The sequence below is a fragment of the Pleurodeles waltl genome, chromosome 8 (assembly GCF_031143425.1).
Source record: "Pleurodeles waltl isolate 20211129_DDA chromosome 8, aPleWal1.hap1.20221129, whole genome shotgun sequence".
Lineage (NCBI taxonomy): Eukaryota > Metazoa > Chordata > Amphibia > Caudata > Salamandridae > Pleurodeles > Pleurodeles waltl.
In genome coordinates this window covers 156,872,238-156,891,663 of record NC_090447.1, presented here as the reverse complement: position 1 = coordinate 156,891,663, position 19,426 = coordinate 156,872,238, and the positions used below count along the sequence as shown (strand labels likewise).

Sequence of the window (19,426 nt, the reverse complement as noted above, 5' to 3'; positions counted from 1 at the left end):
GGCCAACCAGGGTAGAATTCTGCAAGGCGCAGAAAGAAGGCCCCACCCTTGAGGGTCTGAGGCAAAAGGCCGCAGCCCAAGCAGCTGGTGAAGCCCCTGGCGATCACCATATCTACTGGGAGAATGTATCCTTTACAGTGAGCCTAAGGCTCCGGCCATTGGGGCAGCACGTGTGCTGGTGGTCCCCCAGTGTTACCGGGCCTGCCTACTGGGTCTGGCTCACGACATCCCCCTGGCAGGACATCTGGGCCAAGACAAGATCTTTCCCAGGCTTGTCACCCACTTCCATTGGTGTAGAATGTGGGTAGTCTCTGATAGTTTCTGCAGGGCCTGCCCCACCTGCTATGCTAGTGAGAAGACAGGGAAAAGGCTTAAGGTCCCCCTGATCCCACTCCCCGTCATTGGCACCCCCATTGAAAGTGTGGGCATCAACAGCATTGGTCCCTTGGACCCCAAAACTGCCTTGGGCAACAGGTTTATCCTGGTTTTGGTGGACCATGCTACCCGCTATCCAGAGGCAATCCCTTTGAGAACAGTGACTGCACCAGTGGTAACCATAGCCCTGATGGGAATATTTACCCGTGTGGGGTTCCCAAAGGAGGCTGTGTCTGACAGAGGCACAGACTTCATGTCAGCGTACATGAAGTCCATGTGGGATGAGTGTGGGGTGGCCTACCGGTTTACCATCCCTTATCATCTTCAATCCAATGGGCTTGTTGAGAGATTCAACAAGGCCCTAAAGGCATGATCACTGGCCTACCTGAGGCCATGAGGCATAAGTGGGACATCCTCTTGCCATGCCTTCTCTTTGCTTATAGGGAGGTGCCCCAAAAAGGGGTGGGGTTCAGCCCCTTTGAGCTTCTCCATGGTCACCCTGTCAGGGGACCCCTAAACATAGGGCTGGGAGAAAGCTCCCAAGACACCTCCCCAGGATCTGGTCAGCTACATGCTGGCCCTCCGCAACCAACCCCAATGCTTCTGGAAGCAGGCCAAAAGTAATCTTGAGGCCAGTCAAGAGGTGATGAAGGAGTGGTATGACCGGAAGGCCACTCTGGCCGAAATCTCACCTGGAGACAAGGTTTGGGTAATGGAGCCAGTAGAGCCTAGAGCTCTTCAGGACCACTGGACTGGCCCATATGAGATCAAGGAACAGAAGGGGGGGGGGGTAGGCCACTTACCTAGTGGACCTCAAGACCCCTAGACACCCCCTAAGGGTTCTCCACCACAACCGACTCAAGCCTCATTTTGAGAGCTCTGAGGTCAGTATGCTCCTTGTGACAGATGAGGGCATGGAAGAGGAGAGTGAACCTCTCCCCAACCTCCTCTCTGCCAAAGAAGGTGATGGGTCAGTGGAGGGTGTCAATCTCTCTGACTCCAAATCAGAGAGGAGACTGCTACGAATTGTTGGAGCAGTTCTCTTCCCTGTTTTCCTTTAAACCTGGACTCACCCACCTGTGAGTCCACGAGATTGACACGGGAGACAGCCCCCCTGTAAAGAACAACATTTACAGAGTGTCAGACAAGGTGAGGGCTAGCATCAAGGAGGAAGTTGCCAAGATGCTGGCCCTAGGGGTTATTGAGAAGTCCACCAGTCCCTGGGCCAGCTCTGTGGTGCTGGTACCCAAGGCTGCTGCACCCAGTGCCAAGCCAGAACTCCGGTTCTGTGTGGACTACCGGGGTCTCAACTCAGTCACACGGACTGACGCTCACCCCACCCCTGAGCTGATGAGCTCGTAGACAGACTAGTCGCTGCCAAATTCCTCAGTACTTTTGATCTCACATCAAGGCAGATCGCCTTGACTAAGGGGGCTAAAGAGAGATCTGCATTTTCCACACCTGAGTACTACTACCAATTCCAGGTGATGCCCTTTGGGTTGACAAATGCCCCCTCTACTATCCAACAGTTGGTCAACGGGGTCCTAGCTGGCAAAGATGCCTTCTGCGCAGCCTACCTAGATGACATAGACGTCTATAGTTCCAGCTTGGAGGAACACCTGCTCCTCCTCAAGGAGGTGCTTCAGGCTCTGCAACATGCAGGTCTGACCATCAAGGCTAGTAAGTGCCAGATTGGGCAGGGTTCCGTGGTGTACTTGGGACACCTAGTAGGTGGTGGCAAGGTACAGCCACTCCAGGCCAAGATTGAAACTAACAAGGCCTGGCAACCACCTAGAACACACACTGAAGTGAGAGCCTTTTTAAGCCTCACTGGATACTACCATAGGTTTGTCAAGGGCTATGGATCCATTGTGACACCCTTGATAGAACTTACTTCGAAAAAGCAACCTAGGTTGGTGAATTGGACAGAGGCTTGTCAGAAAGCCTTTGACTACCTGAAGGAAGCCATGTGCACTGCCCCCATGCTCAAGGCCCCTGACTACTCCAAAGAATTTATTGTGCAGACAGACCCTTCAGAGCATGGCACTGGGGCTGTTCTAGCACAGCTAAATGAGGAGGGCCTAGACCAACCAGTAGTCTTTATTAGCAAAAGACTATTTCCACGGAACAGAGGTGGGGTGCTATTGAGAGAGAAGTATTTGCTGTGATCTGGGCACTGAAGAAACTGCGACCATACCTATTATGGGACTCACTTCTGGGTTCAGACAGACCACAGGCCCCTCAGATGGCTCATGCAGATGGGGGTGGGGGTGGGGGAAGGGGGTGAATCTTAAACTCTTGAGGTGGTCCATTTCCCTACAGGGGATGGACTTTACGGTGGAGCATCGCCCGGGGGATTGACCACGCCAACGCTGATGGTCTCTCCAGATACTTCTGCCTTAGCGATGAGAGCTCCCAGGAGGTTGGGTCGCTCTCCCCACCTTCAGCTGGGGGGGGACACATGTGAGACCTGACAGCCTTAGGGTGGTCACCCCTAACTTTTTGCCTGGCTTCCTCCATTTTTTAGACACTGTTTTTGCTGGTTTTAAGATTCTGCGCACTTTACCACTGCAAACCAGTGCTAAAGTGCATATGCTCTCTCTCCCTTTAAGCATGGTAACATTGGATCGTACCCAATTGGATTATTTAATTTACTTAGAAGTCCCTAGTAAAGTGCACTATATGTGCCCAGGGCCTGCAGATTAAAGGCTACTAGTGGGCCTGCAGCACTGATTGTGCCACCCACTTAAGTAGCTCCTTAACCTTGTCTCAGGCCTGCCACTGCAAGGCCTGTGTGTGCAGATTCACTGCCAATTCGACTTGGCATTTAAAAGTACTTGCCAAGCCTAAAACTCCCCTTTGTCTACAAATAAGTCACCTCTAAGATATGCCCTAGGTAACCCATAGGGCAGAGTGCTGTGTAGGCAAAAGGCAGGACGTGTACCTGTGTAGTTTACATGTCCTGGTAGTGTAAAACTCCTAAAGTCGTTTTTACACTGCTGTGAGGCCTGCTCCCTTCATAGGCTAACATTGGGGCTACCCTCATATACTGTTTGAGTGGTAGCTGCTGATGTGAAAGGAGCAGGGAGGTCACATTTACTATGGCCAGAATGGTGATACAAAATCATGCTGACTGGTGAAGTTGGATTTAATATTACTATTTTAGAAATCCCACTTTTAGAGCATTTCTCTGCACTTAAATCCTTCTGTGCCTTACAATCCATGTCTGGCTTGGTTCAGTTGACAGCTCCCTTGTGCATTCACTCAGACACACCCCAAACACAGGATACTCAGCATCACTTGCATACATCTGCATTTTGAATGGTCCTTCCTGGGCTGGGAGGGTGGAGGGCCCAACACTTACATGTCAAAGGACAGTAGCCTGCTCTCACACAAAGGACCGCCACACTCCCTACTGGGACCCTGGCAGACAGGATTGAACTGACAGGGGACCTTGTGCACTTCTAAACTACTCTTTGAAGTCACCCCCACTTCAAAGGCACATTTGGGTATTTAAACAGGGCATCTGCCCCTACCAACTCAGACACTTCCTGGAGAACAGAACCTGCATCCTGCCAAGAAGACCTGCCTGGCTGCCCAAAGGACTCACCTCACTGCTTTCTGTGAAGGACTGCTGCCTTGCTGTTGCCCTGCTACTCTCTGGCTGTGGTGAGAAGTGCTCTCCAAGGGCTTGGATAGAGCTTGCCTCGTGTTCCCTGATGTCTCAGGACCAAAAAGACTTCATCTCTACAAGAAGCACTCCTTGTGCGGCGAAAATTGACCCACAGCCTGCCAGAAAAGATGCACTGCTGCACCGCGGTGAACAATTCACCGCACGCCGAACCGGAACAACGCAGCCTGACTTCGCAACGAGAAGATCGATGCAGCGCCAGCGTAGCGACCGGAAATTCGGCCCACGGCCCACTGGATCGACACACAGCCGCGCCGGAACAACGCAGTCTGACTTCCAAAGAGGAATCGACGCAGTGCCTGCCGTGCGGTAAAAATTTCCACGCAACATCCACCAGATCGATGCAGCCCCTGTGACTTCGTCCTGTCAGCGCCGGAAATCCACGCATCGGTTCCGGGGCGTCCGAAAACCCCATTTCTAACACCAGCGCAAAAGCTTCCCTGAAACGACCACACAAGCTTCCCTGAAACCAGCGCACAAGCTTCCCTGAAACCAGTAGACAAGCGTCCCTGAAACCAGCAGACAAGCGTCCCTGAAACCAGCAGACAAGCTTCCCTGAAACCAGCGCACAAGCTTCCAAGAAACCAGCGCACAAGCTTCCAAGAAACCAGCGCACAAGCTTCCAAGAAACCAGCGCACAAGCTTCTCTGAAACCAGCGCACAAGCTTCTCTGAAACCAGCGCACAAGCTTCTCTGAAACCAGCATATAAGCTTCTCTGAAACCAGCACACAAGCATCTCTGAAACCAGCGCACAAGCTTCCCTGAAACCCGTGCACAAGCATCTCTTAAACCAGCGCACAGGCTTTCCTAAAACCAGCGCACAAGCTTTACTGAAACCTGTGCACAAACTTCCCTGAAACTAGCGCACAATCTTTCCTGAAACCAGCACATAAGCGTCCCTGAAATCACCAAACAAGCTTTCCCGAAACCACCGCACAAACTTAACTGAAACCAACACACAAGCTTTCCTGAAATCAGTACACCCCTCCCTGTAACCTGCACAAACTCTTTCCTGAAACCTGCACAAACTCTTTCCTGAAACCTGCACACAACATTTCCTGTAACCTGTGCAAAAATGTTCATGAAACCAGTGCACAAGCTTTCCTGAAACCAGCGCACAAGCTTTCCCGAAACCAGCGCACAAGCTTTCCCGAAACCAGCGCACAAGCTTTCCCGAAACCAGCGCACAAGCTTTCCCGAAACCTGTACACAAGCTTCACTGAAAACATCACACAAGCTTCACTGAAACCAGCACACAACCTTCACTGTAACCAGCACACAAGCTTCACTGAAACCAGCACACAAGCTTCACTGAAGCCCGTGCAAACACTTTCCTGAAACCTGTACACAAGCTTTCCTGAAACTACCCCACTATCTTTCCTAAAACCTGCACACAACCTTTCCTGAAACCTGCACACAAGCTTCCCTATAACCTGCACAAACATTGTACTGAAACCTATACATAAACATTCCTGAAACCAGCGCACAAGCTTTCCTGAAACCAGCGCACAAGGTTCCCTGAAACGTGACCAACATCTTCACTGAAACAAGCACACAAGCTTTCGTGACACCAGCACACGCTTCACAGAAACTTGCGCAAACACTTTCCTGAAACCAGTACGCAAGTTTTCCTGAAACCTGCGCACAAGCTTCCTTGAAACCTTCGCACAAGCAACCATGAAACCAGCGCACAAGCTTTAAAAAAACCAGCGCAAAAGCTTCCCTGAAACCTGCACACAAGCTTCACTGAAACCAACACACAAGCTTTCCTGAAACCAGCACACGCTTCCCTGTAACCCGCGCAAACACTTTCCTGAAACCTGCACACAAGATTACCTGTAACCTGCACAAACACTTTATTGAAACCTGCACACAAACTTCCCTGAAACCTATACACAAACTTCCCTGAAACCAGCACACAAGCTTTTCTGAAACCTGTGCACAACCTTTCCTGAAACCTGCAGACAAGCTTCCCTGAAACCTGCAGACAAGCTTCCCTGAAACCTGCAGACTAGCTTCCCTGAAACCTGCAGACTAGCTTCCCTGAAACCTGCAGACTAGCTTCCCTGAAACCTGCAGACTAGCTTCCCTGAAACCTGCAGACTAGCTTCCCTGAAAGCAGCGCACAAGCTTCTCTGAAACCAGTGTACAAGCTTCCCTGATATCAGTGCACAATCTTCCCTGAAATCAGCACACAAGCTTCCCTGAAACCTGAGCACAAGCTTCCCTGAAACCTGAGCACAAGCTTCCCTGAAAAATGCACACAAGCTTCCCTGAAACTTGTGCAAACATTTTCATGAAACCTGCATACAAGCTTTCCTGAAACCTGCACACAAGCTTTCCCGAAACTTGCACACAAGCTTTCTTGAAACCTGCACAAGCTTTCCTGAAACCTGCACACAAGCTTTCCTGAAACCTGCACACAAGCTTCCCTGAAACCTGCACACAAGCTTCCCTGAAACCTGCACACAAGCTTCCCTGAAACCTGCACACAAGCTTCCATGAAACCTATCCACAAGCTTCCCTTAAGCCTATACACAACCTTCTCGGAAACCAGCAGACAACCTTTCCTGAAACCAGCGCACAACCTTTCCTGAAACCAGCGCACAACCTTTCCTGAAACCAGCGCACAACCTTTCCTGAAACCTGTGCACAACCTTTCCTAAAACCTCCACATAAGCTTCCCTGAAGGCTGCAGGCAAGCTCCCTGAAAACTGCGGACTAGCTTCCCTGAAAACTGCAGACTAGCTTCCTTGAAACCTGTAGACTAGCTTCCTTGAAACCTGTAGACTAGCTTCCTTGAAACCTGTAGACTAGCTTCCTTGAAAACTGCAGACTAGCTTCCCTGAAAACTGCAGACTAGCTTCCTTGAAACCTGCAGACAAGCTTCCTTGAAACCTGCAGACTAGCTTCCTTGAAACCTGTAGACTAGCTTCCTTGAAACCTGTAGACTAGCTTCCTTGAAACCTGTAGACTAGCTTCCTTGAAACCTGTAGACTAGCTTCCCTGAAACCTGCAGACAAGCTTCCCTGAAACCAGCGCACAAGCTTTCCTGAAACCTGTACACAAGCTTCTCTAAAACCTGCAGACAAGCTTCCCTGAAACCAGCGCACAATCTTTCCTTAACCCTGTACATAAGCTTCCCTGAAACCAGCGCACAATCTTTCCTTAACCCTGTACATAAGCTTCTCTGAAACCTGCAGACAAGCTTACCTGAAAGCAGTGCGCAAGCTTTCCTGAGACCAGAGCAAAAGCTTTCCTGAGATTAGAGCAAAAGCTTTCCTGAGACCTGCACATAAGCTTCCCTGAAACCAGCACACAAGCTTTCCTGAAACCAGTACACAGGCTTCACTGAAAGCAGCACACAGGATTCACTGAAAGCAGCACACAGGATTCACTGAAAGCAGCACACAGGATTCACTGAAAGCAGCACACAGGATTCACTGAAAGCAGCACACAGGCTTCACTGAAACCAGCACACAGGCTTCACTGAAACCAGCACACAGGCTTCACTGAAACCAGCACACAGGCTTTCCTGAAACCAGCACACAGGCTTTCCTGAAACCCATGCACAAGCTTTCCTGAAACCCATGCACAAGCTTTCCTGAAACCAGCGCACAATCTTTCCTGAAACCAGCACACTACCTTTCCTGAAACCAGCACACTACCTTTCCTGAAACCAGCACACTACCTTTCCTGAAACCAGCACACTACCTTTCCTGAAACATGTTCACAAGCTTCCCTGAAACCAGCTCACAAACGTCACTGAAACCAGCACACAAGCTTTCCTGAAACCAGCACACGCTACCCTGTAACCCACGCAAACACTTTGCTGAAACCTGCACACAAGTGTCCTGAAACCTGCACACAAGCTTTCCTGAAACCTGCACACAAGCTTTCCTGAAACCTGCACACAAGCTTTCCTGAAACCTGCACACAAGCTTTCCTGAAACCTGCACACAAGCTTTCCTGAAACCTGCACACAAGCTTTCCTGAAACCTGCACACAAGCTTTCCTGAAACCTGCACACAAGCTTCCCTGAAACCTGCACACAAGCTTCCCTGAAACCTGCACACAAGCTTCCCTGAAACCTGCACACAAGCTTCCCTGAAACCTGCACACAAGCTTCCCTGAAACCTGTCCACAAGCTTCCCTGAAACCTGTCCACAAGCTTCCCTGAAACCTGTCCACAAGCTTCCCTGAAACCTGCACACAAGCGTCCCTGAAACCTGCACACAAGCGTCCCTGAAACCAGTGGACAAGCTTTCCTGAACCCAGTGGACAAGCTTTTCTTGAAACCTGTACACAAGCTTCTCTGAGACCTGCAGACAAGCTTCCCTGAAACCAGTGCACAAGCTTTTGTGAGACTAGAGCAAAAGATTTCCTGAGGCCTGCACACAAGCTTCCCTGAAACCAGTACACAAGCTTTCCTGAAACCAGTACACAAGCTTTCCTGAAACCAGCACACAAGCTTCACTGAAACCAGCACACAAGCTTCACTGAAACCAGCACACAAGCTTCACCGAAACCAGCACACGCTTCCCTGTAACCCGCAGACAAGCTTTCCTGAAACCTCTACACAATCTTTCCTGAAACCAGCACACTAGCTTTCCTGAAAACTGTACACAAGCTTCCCTGAAACCAGCACACAAGCTGCACTGAAACCATCACACAAGCTTTCTTGAAACTAGCACACGCTTCCTATAAACCACACAAACACTTTCCTGAAACCTGCACACTGGATTCCCTGTAACCTGTGCAAACACTTTCTGGAAACTTGCACACAAGCTTTCCTGAAACCTGCACACAAGCTTTCCTGAAACTTGCACACAAGCTTTCCTGAAACCTGCACACAAGCTTCCCTGAAACCTACACACAAGCTTCCCTGAAACCTACACACAAGCTTCCCTGAAACCTGCACACAAGCTTCCCTGAAACCTGCACACAAGCTTCCCTGAAACCTGCACACAAGCTTCCTTGAAACCTACACACAAGCTTTCCTGAAACCTGCACACAAGCTTCAATTCAGTTTCTAGTATAGGTAACTTCTCCCATGGTGAATCTGGAACTGGTGCTGGTATCTTCGAAACAAAAGCCACCTGCCACCTTAAAAAGGGCAAGTGCTGCCTGTGGCTAATGGGGACGAATCGTACGAGCGCAGCAGTGGTGATGTCTAAAATGAGTCTGAGGCAGATTCCTTATAAATTCATCTACTGCGTGGGGGCACTTGACATTTTAATAGACCAAAGCTAAATTCATTCTCTCTAGAAAGACAACGCTTTCCACAATGAGAATAGTTAGAGCGTGAAACACTGAATCTGATGTGTGCTTTCCTTTTACCACTCTTGCCAACATGACTTACTGTCCAAAAGATATATGAGGCATGGTTTCCTTGTATGTATATTGTAGGAAAGTACCATCTTGCCTGGCATGTTACCCCCATTTTCACTGTATGTATGCTTGTTTTTGCCTGTGTGTCACTGGGATCCTGCCAGGCAGGACCCCAGTGCTCATAAAGTGTGACCTGTATGTGTTCCCTGTGTGGTGCCTAACTATCACTGAAGCTCTGCTAACCAGAACCTCAGTGTTTATGGCCTCTCTCTCTCTCCTTTTAAAATTGTCACTGCAGGCTAGTGACTAATTTTACCAATTCTCATTGGCACACTGGAACACCCTTATAATTCCCTTGTATATGGTACCTAGGTACCCAGGGTATTGGGGTTCCAGGAGATCCCTAGGGGCTGCAGCATTTCTTTTGCCACCCATAGGGAGCTCAGACAATTCTTACACAGGACTGCCACTGCAGCCTGAGTGAAATAACGTCCACGTTATTTCACAGCCATTTTCACTGCACATAAGTAACTTATAAGTCACCTATATGTCTAACCTTCACTTGGTGAAGGTTAGGTGGCAAGTTACTTAGTGTGTGGGCACCCTGGCACTAGCCAAGCTGCTCCCACATTGTTCAGGGCAAATTCCCCAGACTTTGGTGCGGGGACACCATTACACGCGTGCACTACATATAGGTCAATACCTATATGTAGCGTCACCATGGTAACTCCAACCATGGCCATGTAACATGTCTAGGATCATGGAATTGTCCCCCCAAAACCATTCGGGGGACAATTCCATGCATCCCCGGGTCTCTAGCACAGAACCCGGGTACTGCCAAACTTGCTTTCCGGGGTCTCCACTGCAGCAGCTGCTGCTGCTGCCAACCCCTCAGACAGGTTTCTGCCCCCCTGTGGCCTGGGCAGCCTGGTCCCAGGAAGGCAGAACAAAGAATTTCCTGTGAGAGAGGGTGTTTCACCCTCTCCCTTTGGAAATAGGTGTGAAGGGCTGGGGAGGAGTAGCCTCCCCCAGCCTCTGAAAATGCTTTGATGGGCACAGATGGTGCCCTCTCTGCATAGGCCAGTCTACACCGGTTCAGGGATCCGCCAGCCCTGCTCTGGCGCGAAACTGGACAAAGGAAAGGGGAGTGACCACTCCCCTGACCAGCACCTCCGAGGGGAGGTGCCCAGAGCTCCTCCAGTGTGTCCCAGACCTCTGCCATCTTGGATACAGAGGTGTTGGGGCACAATGGACAGCTCTGAATGGCCAGTGCCAGCAGATGACGTCAGAGACCCCTCCTGATAGGTGCTTACCTTTATCAGTAGCCAATCCTCCTTTCTGGGCTATTTAGGGTCTCTCATCTGGGCTATTCCTCAGATAACGAATGCAAGAGCTCACCAGAGTTCCTCTGCACTTCCCTCTTCGACTTCTGCCGAGAATCGACTGCTGACTGCTCCAGGACGCCTGCAAAACCGCAACAAAGTAGCAAGACGACTACCAGCAACATTGTAGCGCCTCATCCTGCCGGCTTTCTCGACTGTTTCCTGGTGGTGCATGCTCGGAGGGCTGTCTGCCTTCACCCTGCATAGGAAGCCATGAAGAAATCTCCCATGGGTCGACGGAATCTTCCCCCTGCCAACGCAGGCACCAAACTTCTGCATCACCGATCCTCTGGGTCCCCTCTCATCCTGACGAGCGTAGTCCCTGGAACACAGGAGCTGGGTCCAAGTGTCTCCCACAGTCCAGTGGCCCTTCTGTCCAAATTTGGTGGAGGTAAGTCTTTGCCTCCCCACGCCAGACAGCAAACCTGTGTACTACGTGATCTGCAGCTGCTCGGGCTTCTGTGCACTTTTCCAAGACTTCCTTTGTGCATAGCCTAGCCTGGGTCCCCAGCACTCCATCCTGCATTGCCCAACTCGCTGAGTTGGACTCCGACGTCGTGGGACCCTCCTTTGTGACTGAGTCGACCGCTGTCCTCAGGTCTTCTAAGTGACTGTTCCGGTACTTCTGCGGGTGCTGCCTGCTTCTGTGGGGTCTATCTGCGTTGCTGAGTGCCCCCTCTGTCTCCTCCTCCAAGGGGCGACAGCCTGGTCCTTCCTGGGCCCCAGCAGCACTCAAAATCCTCAACTGCGACTCTTGCAGCTAGCAAGGCTTGTTTGCGGTCTTTCTGCGTGGAAACAACTCTGCATCCTCCAGCACGCCGTGGGACATCTTCTGACCAAAGGAGAAGTTCCTGGCACCTTCCGTTGTTGCAGAATCTTCGGCTTCTTCCACCCGGAGGCAGCCCTTTTTGCACCTTCATTCGGGGTTTAGTGGGCTCCTGCCCACCCTGGACACTTGCGTGACTCTTGGACTTGGTCGCCTTCCTTTGCAGGTCCTCAAGTCCAGGAATCCTTCTTCAGTGTTTTGGTAGCAGTTGTTGTTCTTGCAGAATCCCCTATCTCGACTATACTGTCTTTCTGGGGTAGTAGGGTAACTTTACTCCTACTTCTCAGGGTCTTGGGGTGGGGTATTTTGGACACCCTTACTGTTTTCTCACAGTCCCAGCGTCCCTCTACAACCTACCATAGGCCTGGGGTCCATTCGTGGTTCGCATTCCACTTTTGGAGTATATGGTTTGTGTTGCCCCTAGGCCTATTTCTACTTATTGCATCCCATTGTGATTCTACATTGTTTGCACTACTTTTCTTACTGTCACTTACCTGATTTTTGGTTTGTGTACATATAATTTGTGTATATTACTTACTTCCTAAGTGAGGGTATCCTCTGAGATACTTTTGGCATATTGTCACTAAAATAAAGTACCTTTATTTTTAATAACTCTGAGTATTGTGTTTTCTTATGATATAGTGCTATATGATATAAGTGGTATAGTAGGAGTTTTACATGTCTCCTAGTTCAGCCTAAGCTGCTCAGCTATAGCTACCTCTAACAGCCTAAGCTGCTAGAAAACACCTCTATTTTACTAATAAGGGATAACTGGACCTGGCACAAGGTGTAAGTACCACAAGGTACCCACTATAAGCCAGGCCAGCCTCCTACATATATGGCGTGAAGCAAGGGTACAAGCAACAAATCTGCAAAATGGGGGCACTTAGGCCATAAATAAATGAACATGACAGGACAGCATCCTTATATGGCCAGCCTACAGAACATGAGACCTTTAAGGATGAAACAACTGATGTGTCCAATGGACAAACGAATGCAATGTGTTTCAGTGTTTATAAGCAAGCACATAAAAGGATCAGGGACAAGATTGAGCAGAGAGTGGTACCGGAGGATCAAACTGAGTTTCAGTGGCAAACTATTATGAGATAAGGGATAGGCAGAAGAGATATGATGAGTTAAATTAATGAACACAAAAATATAGCACAGGGGGAATGATAAGGAAGAGGGGGTGGAAAAGGGAGACAACCAATAAACAGGGAGACGAGTTCATCAAGTAAGAGGCAGGCAAGGGGACAGATGGAGACTTGGATAGTAGAAAGAGTAGGCAGCAAGGCTAAGGAGGAGAGGCTAAAGGTTTCGGTGGCATGGAAGGTTAGGAAAGGGAATATTTTAATCAATCAGACCAAGCCTAAACATGCAGGTAGGAGCAACAGAAGAGATGTGATCAGACTGATGGAACAGTCAACGATATCTTGGAATTTGCAGCAATGGGAGAAACACATAGGAAGAAAGGAGTCAAAATCAGAAGGAGGCCAGTGGAAGGAGAAGATGCAGGAAAGAACGATACTTAGTCAAAGGTAGTTCAATACTGAATTAAGGATAAATCGAAAAAGAAAAGTGCTATACAACAGAGCTAAGTGAGAGGCAAAGATGTATGAATCACCAACACAGAATTAGCTGGGTGCACCAAAGGAAGAAATAACAGAATTCAAGGGCGTTTTGTAGATGGAGAAAAAGGGAATAAACATGGGTGGCTGGTAGCCTTAGAAAGTGGTGGGGCGATTGAAATGTCCCACTGCTTACCAAAAACCTAAATTAAACAACCCCTCCCTCCAAAAGCCTAAATAAAAATAACCCCTCCACCCCAAACCCCTAAAAACACATAACTACCAACTTAATCACTACACTTAAATGCACAACCTATTCCTAATAAATCAAGTAAAATGAAATTGTACTTACCAACGAGCTCCATGTCCTCCTCAGTGTTTCTCTGCCATCTGATGCACTAATGATGACCCCTAGCCAAACCAGACGCTTCTCCCATGCTGTTAACCAGCATGAGAGAAGCACCTGGATTGGATGGAGCAGTTTGGCTGAACGCTCCTTCAGGCCCAGGAGGCCTGTGCTTGATCTCCACTAAAAAGTGCGTAAGTCACTTTGGCCAGCGCAAAACAGCCGGCCAAAGTGACATGCGCAGTCAAGCCACTGCTCCAGTCCTCTGCTACCAATAGGCAGCAGAGGACACACCCCCATTTCTTCTTGCTCTGGAGCAGAATACTAGCTAAGGCGCTCCATGGTGAAAAAAAGGGCAATGAAAGCATTTTATTGCCATTTTATTTTTCACGTTTTGCATGCCTCGCAGGGGTGAGGGCGACACTCCCCCACCCTAAAGAAGAAACCTGCACTGTAAATAACTATAAACTAGGAAAAACTAGGAAAGGGTTTTGGGGACACAATATTGGAGACAAAAGAGAATGAATAGAACACCCTTGATTGCAGTAATTGCGATCAGAAAGGTATGAAGGCAGCCATGACAGCGTGAAACCAGAGACACGAAGCAGAAAGGACAGTATAGAGAAAAGAGTGATTAAATGTCTAAAAGGTGGCAGAGAGAGCGAGGAGAACAAGTAGTAATGATATCTGAGAATGAGAATAAACTACTCAAGTTCAAGTCCTGTTTGTGGTAGATACAAGCATACATATGAAGCACAGAAATTTCAAGTCGATGTCCAAAGGTGAGATAAAATTGAAAAAGGCAAGCAAAAGTGAACTAAGGAGTGCTTCACTGCAACCCTGAATTTGCAAAAAAGTAAAGCTACAAAACTAAGGTTGAATATGTTACTCAAACTGCACATTTTTCGCGTTTTGTGAAGAGTGTATGAGACCAGGGCTCAGGCAGGCCAACTATCATTTACTTACCATGTACCGGACATGGACCCCAGCCATGACGATCATTTGATATGCCACAGTTGCAAGGCAGGTCTGTACAGTTTTGCCCGAGCGCTCTTTGTCGTCCGGCCATGACATGTTGGTGCCAGGACACACAGACATAGTAGCTGTTGTACAGTTTTGGAATATGTTTAACAATTCCTCAATGTGAAATATAGGCAAGAGGTCTGAGCTTTTAAAGCCCATTTTCAAAAATGGAGTCTGCCGCAAATAGAGGGACCATGCTTTTGCCAAACCTCATTCCAGTGGTCTTCACTTGGCTTAGACACAGACCTGACACAATCTTGGCTTGTGCATATTTGGGGCTTGCTTACGAGATGCACACACCACAAAGTAGCTATGTCTGACCTCTGAAGAAAATTGTGCACTGCCACTCTAACATTCCTCAATAAACCACAGAGAGTTCAAAGGGGAACAACCCCCTTAATGTGGTCAACGCCGAGTTCCTCAGAATCGGTGGTACAGCTAGCATGCTTTTAACTAAAACAGGAAACTGGGACCACGTTCCCCGGGTTGTAAAGTGAAAGACAATCATACTACAGTATGTCAATCATACTACCTCAGCACCTGCTCCACTGCCAAGAGCAATGCCATCTTATTTCATGTTCCACTTCTAGGCTATGCAGCCACCTTGCAGGGGAAGCAGCCTTCACTGCAAGGGCCGGCCCACGGCTGCACGTACAACGCGGTCATTCCGTCGGATGCGCCTTTACCGCGCGTTCCTTTACCACGCATGTTGTTACAATGACATATTTAGGGAAAGCAGCATTGGACTTTAAAGTCCAGCGCTTTCCCTACTGTTTCGCAGACTGTAGTTGGAACAGTAAATTATTCCCCTCCAAAGTCCAGCGCTTTCCCTAAGGCATGTCGTTGTAATGATATGCGTGGTGAAGGAACGTGTGATAAAGGCGCACTCATTGTAATATCTGCGGAGTAACGGCATGCGTTGTAAGGGCATGCACTCTTTGGACATACAACCTCTTGCAGCCCACAAAACAAGAGTGGAATCAATTTCTATCTCTTTTTAACACAGAAAACTGAGTACCCTTGGATACCAGTGAATTTTGGGGGAGGGGGGGTGTCACAGTGTGCTTAGCACATCACTTGTCCGACGCACTGGACAGACAGAAGACAGACAGCAGGGGAGAGAAGAACCAAGGGAGCGCGAGACAGGCTGCCAGCAGGATGAGGAGGGGGATGTGCCCATGCAGCAGAGTGGGAAGTGCACAAGCAGGAAGTGAAGCAGCAAAGATGGATCCTGAGGCTAGGATCAGTGGAAGAGTATTGGGAAGGATATAAACAAAAGGAAAAGAAAAGATGGGAAGCTAGGTGGTGAGGAGGGGTGCACTGACTGAGCGGAGTTAGGGTGGAGCAGCGAATGCGTGGACAGTTCACTGGGGCTCCCCTTTGCCATCACTCTAGAAGACAACCAATAATCGGTGATACGATAGGGACAGAGGCGTAACCAAGGCCTCTGTGATGTAGGGGGACGAGGGGGCCAGGGTGAGCTCCAGGGACACCCCTCATCAGAATATCTGGGCCTGAGAGCTGCTGAGTGAGTCCAGAGGGGGGGGGGGGGCTTCATGTACTTGGCTGCCCACCCCGTCCCGTCCCCCAAGTTTCGTTATGCCACTGGATAGGGATCAGTCAATGCACTGGGGCAAACTCACTGTATCAAAATGACCCACCACCATTGAGAGGTCATTCTAAAGCGTGTCAGACCTAAAACTACTGAGTTTTATTATGCCCAACTCATCAGAAAATGACTTGAGATAAATGTTTAGTAAATTTCGCTTGCAAGACTGTTTGGGCAGTAACATCCTGTCCTTCTACAGAATGTAATGTATGGCTTTTAATGGACCACGCTCCAGCTTAGCCTACATGATGGCTTGTGAGCCTATGGACTCTGAAAAATCTGAATTATGCCCAGACATGGATCACATCACCTTTGGCAACAATACTTTGTCACGTTTTGGAGGCACAGCACATGATAAGTTTCATGTTAGGGATTCATCGTCATATGTCACTCATTTGTCATGAAGAATGAACATAACCCTTCATTAAAATGGGTGAGCTCAGCCACCACAATAAGTGATGCCCTGTGATGCGTGATTTCGAACTTCCACTAAATACTACGGGAGAATCAGAGCCACTGGTATGTGCCACTGATTCAAAACCCCAGAAGTCCAAAACCATCCCATTAAACTGTCTTTCTAAAGATCAATTAGCCACAGAGTGAACGAAAGCCTTAATTACTGTCCTCCGTGCCCCTCACATTAGTCACTGAGTAAGTGGACAGCCGGGAGCGTGGCCTCTCTCGGGGGCCAGCGCAACAGATCCTCCACTTTACACCAAGGACAGCAAGTGAAGACAGCTGTCCTTCACAAGTGTCCGCGCCCATCCCACCGGTAATGATACGTGCTGAAGTCCAACCCCACTGCACACAGTGCTGAGTGAGCGCTCCACGGATACATGAGACCTCACAGGGCATGCACCTGTTCAGGCAGGGCATTCCGGCACTGCCTGTTGTGACAACTCCAACACACCACCCATGACCACAACTGCACCGGGGGAGCGCAGTGAAGATGTTGCACTCTACTCTCAGGCGCCAGAAGGCCCTGGGAGCACGAAGGGACAGTAAACACCACAAAAATAGAAGCGCAATGTCCACATTCATGTTGGCCTACTCCTTCTACACAACAGTGTGTGACAGCAGACCCACAGAAAGCAGGACAATCGCCACAAAATGCACTCTCGTCAACAAGGACAGCTCTTTCTAGCCTCGGTAAATCCAACGGGGCTCAGCTTTGCATAACAAAAGTAGTGGGCTGCTTTGCACCACACTCGTCCTGCTAAATGTGCAAATCTACAGGTGATAACAAGGGAACCCAGGCCCAACGAGATAAAAAAAACGCAATTTCCAATGACATCTGAACTATGCATGGCATAATTTACGTCTACATAATTGCCTGGCTTACTACTTTTTGTCAATTTACAAACACATTTTTGCTATACGTGCACGAACGAAACATGTAAAGTAAGAACAGTATTTGCGAGCAATGTTGCTGAATACCCACTTCCCTAACCGTAAGTGTGAGTACTGTGTGTAATACATATGTTACGCATAGACACGTTTAGGTCGAATGTGGAACGTTCTATTTATTGCAGGAATATTTCTTTCTTGAATATTTTTCACAGCGACATACAAGAGACGCATTGGACTGAAGGGTGCACTTTCAACACATTTTCTGAACGCCTTGTTCCAGAACAATCCATGTGCCAACTACGTTTGTACAATATTATTTGGTGAGTTTATAAATAGGTGTAAAGTTATTTTCTCTGTACACTTCCACAAAGATTAGGACCATTTACTAGATGAGCCGCGTCTTCAGCTTGTGATGGAATCAAGGCTGTTCACCGTCATTTTTTAGGTCATTAGGGAGACTGTTACGTGACTGCAGGGTGTGCCTCCACCCCATCTTACGCCATTAAAATTGGTCCACCATGCCTAGATGGTGGACAGAGAACAACCTGAATTTTCAAGTTCAGAATGTAAAGCACTTCTGTGAGACACACAAGATCTTGGCTGATAGCCACCCAAACTCTACACCAAGGATAACTGCCTCCTGTAGGTGCGCCAACGGCTCTGCCGGCTGATAGTCACCACAAACTCTACACCAAGGACAATGGCCTCCTCTAGTTGCGGCAACGGCTCTGCCGGCTGATAGTCACCACAAACTCTACACCAAGGACAATGGCTACCTCTAGGTGGGGCAACGGCTCTGCCGGCTGATTGTCCCCACAAACTCTACACCAAGGACAATGGCCTCCTCTAGTTGCGGCAACGGCTGTGCCGGCTGATAGCCACCGCAAACTCTACACCAAGGATAAAGGCCTCCCGTAGGTGCGCCAACGGCTGTGCCGGCTGATAGCCACCGCAAACTCTACACCAAGGACAATGGCCTCCTCTAGTTGCGGCAACGGCTGTGCCGGCTGATAGCCACCGCAAACTCTACACCAAGAATAACGGCCTCCTGTAGGTGCAGCAACGACTCTACCCACAGGGGCCTTTGCTCTGGATTCTGCAGACAGTGGTATCAGAGAGGAGTGAGATCTGGGTTTTAAAACTTTGTAAGAGTTATGGCTGGTTGACCATTTAGCATGACTCCTAGTCATCCATTCTATTCAATGTAAAGATACCAAATTCTAACGCCTGTGAATTAAACTTCTTTAACGTCTGTGTAACCTTTTATGTGCAGCCATTTTATGCTGCATGCGTGTACTGGGGCTCCTAAGGTGTTGGGTTCTTTTGTGTCGTTTGTTCCTCTGATTAGAGTGAAGGAGAACCAATATTTCTTCCTTTTCAAGTCAGAGAGCGTGTCCTTTGGAGTGTCTAGAAGGAGTCAGCTTCCATTTTGTTATTGGGAGCCAAGTCTGGCCATCTCAAGCTCATAGCCATCCTTGCATCCTGTGGTAATAAAGTACATTTAAAGCAGATTACCCAGAACATTTCCAGCAACATAGAAAAATGATTTTATGAAGCAACTTAGCTCAGAGGCACAATTCCATGTATGAATCCTCTATTCCCTCATAAGCATGACATATTTTATGCTCCACAGTTGGCGTCAGCTAAGTAATGTAACAGACGATTCCTCAAAAGGCCTTTTCATATGGACTGCAATCTGGCCATGTGATGACGATGCATGGTTGACGGTGCGTTATGACACAGATGCAGCACTCTAACATCGGTTCTCCCCGCCCACCAGCAGCCTTTGCCACACAAGGTAATGTAGGACATTGTGCAGGTTAAAGTTATCTATGCTGTTCTCTTGGGGTTGACTACTTTCCTTTTCATCCATCCTCTGTACACAGCCTCTGAGCATCAATATCCGGTCAGCAACCACATGCAT

The 19,426-nt window shown here is 48.8% G+C and overlaps 1 protein-coding gene across 1 annotated transcript in view; it reads right to left on the bottom strand.

Moving 5' to 3' along the window:
• TMEM135 (transmembrane protein 135) overlaps positions 1–19,426 on the bottom strand; it is a 943,226-nt gene that overhangs the window by 802,015 nt on the left and 121,785 nt on the right. The gene's annotated exons all lie outside the window — the stretch shown is intronic.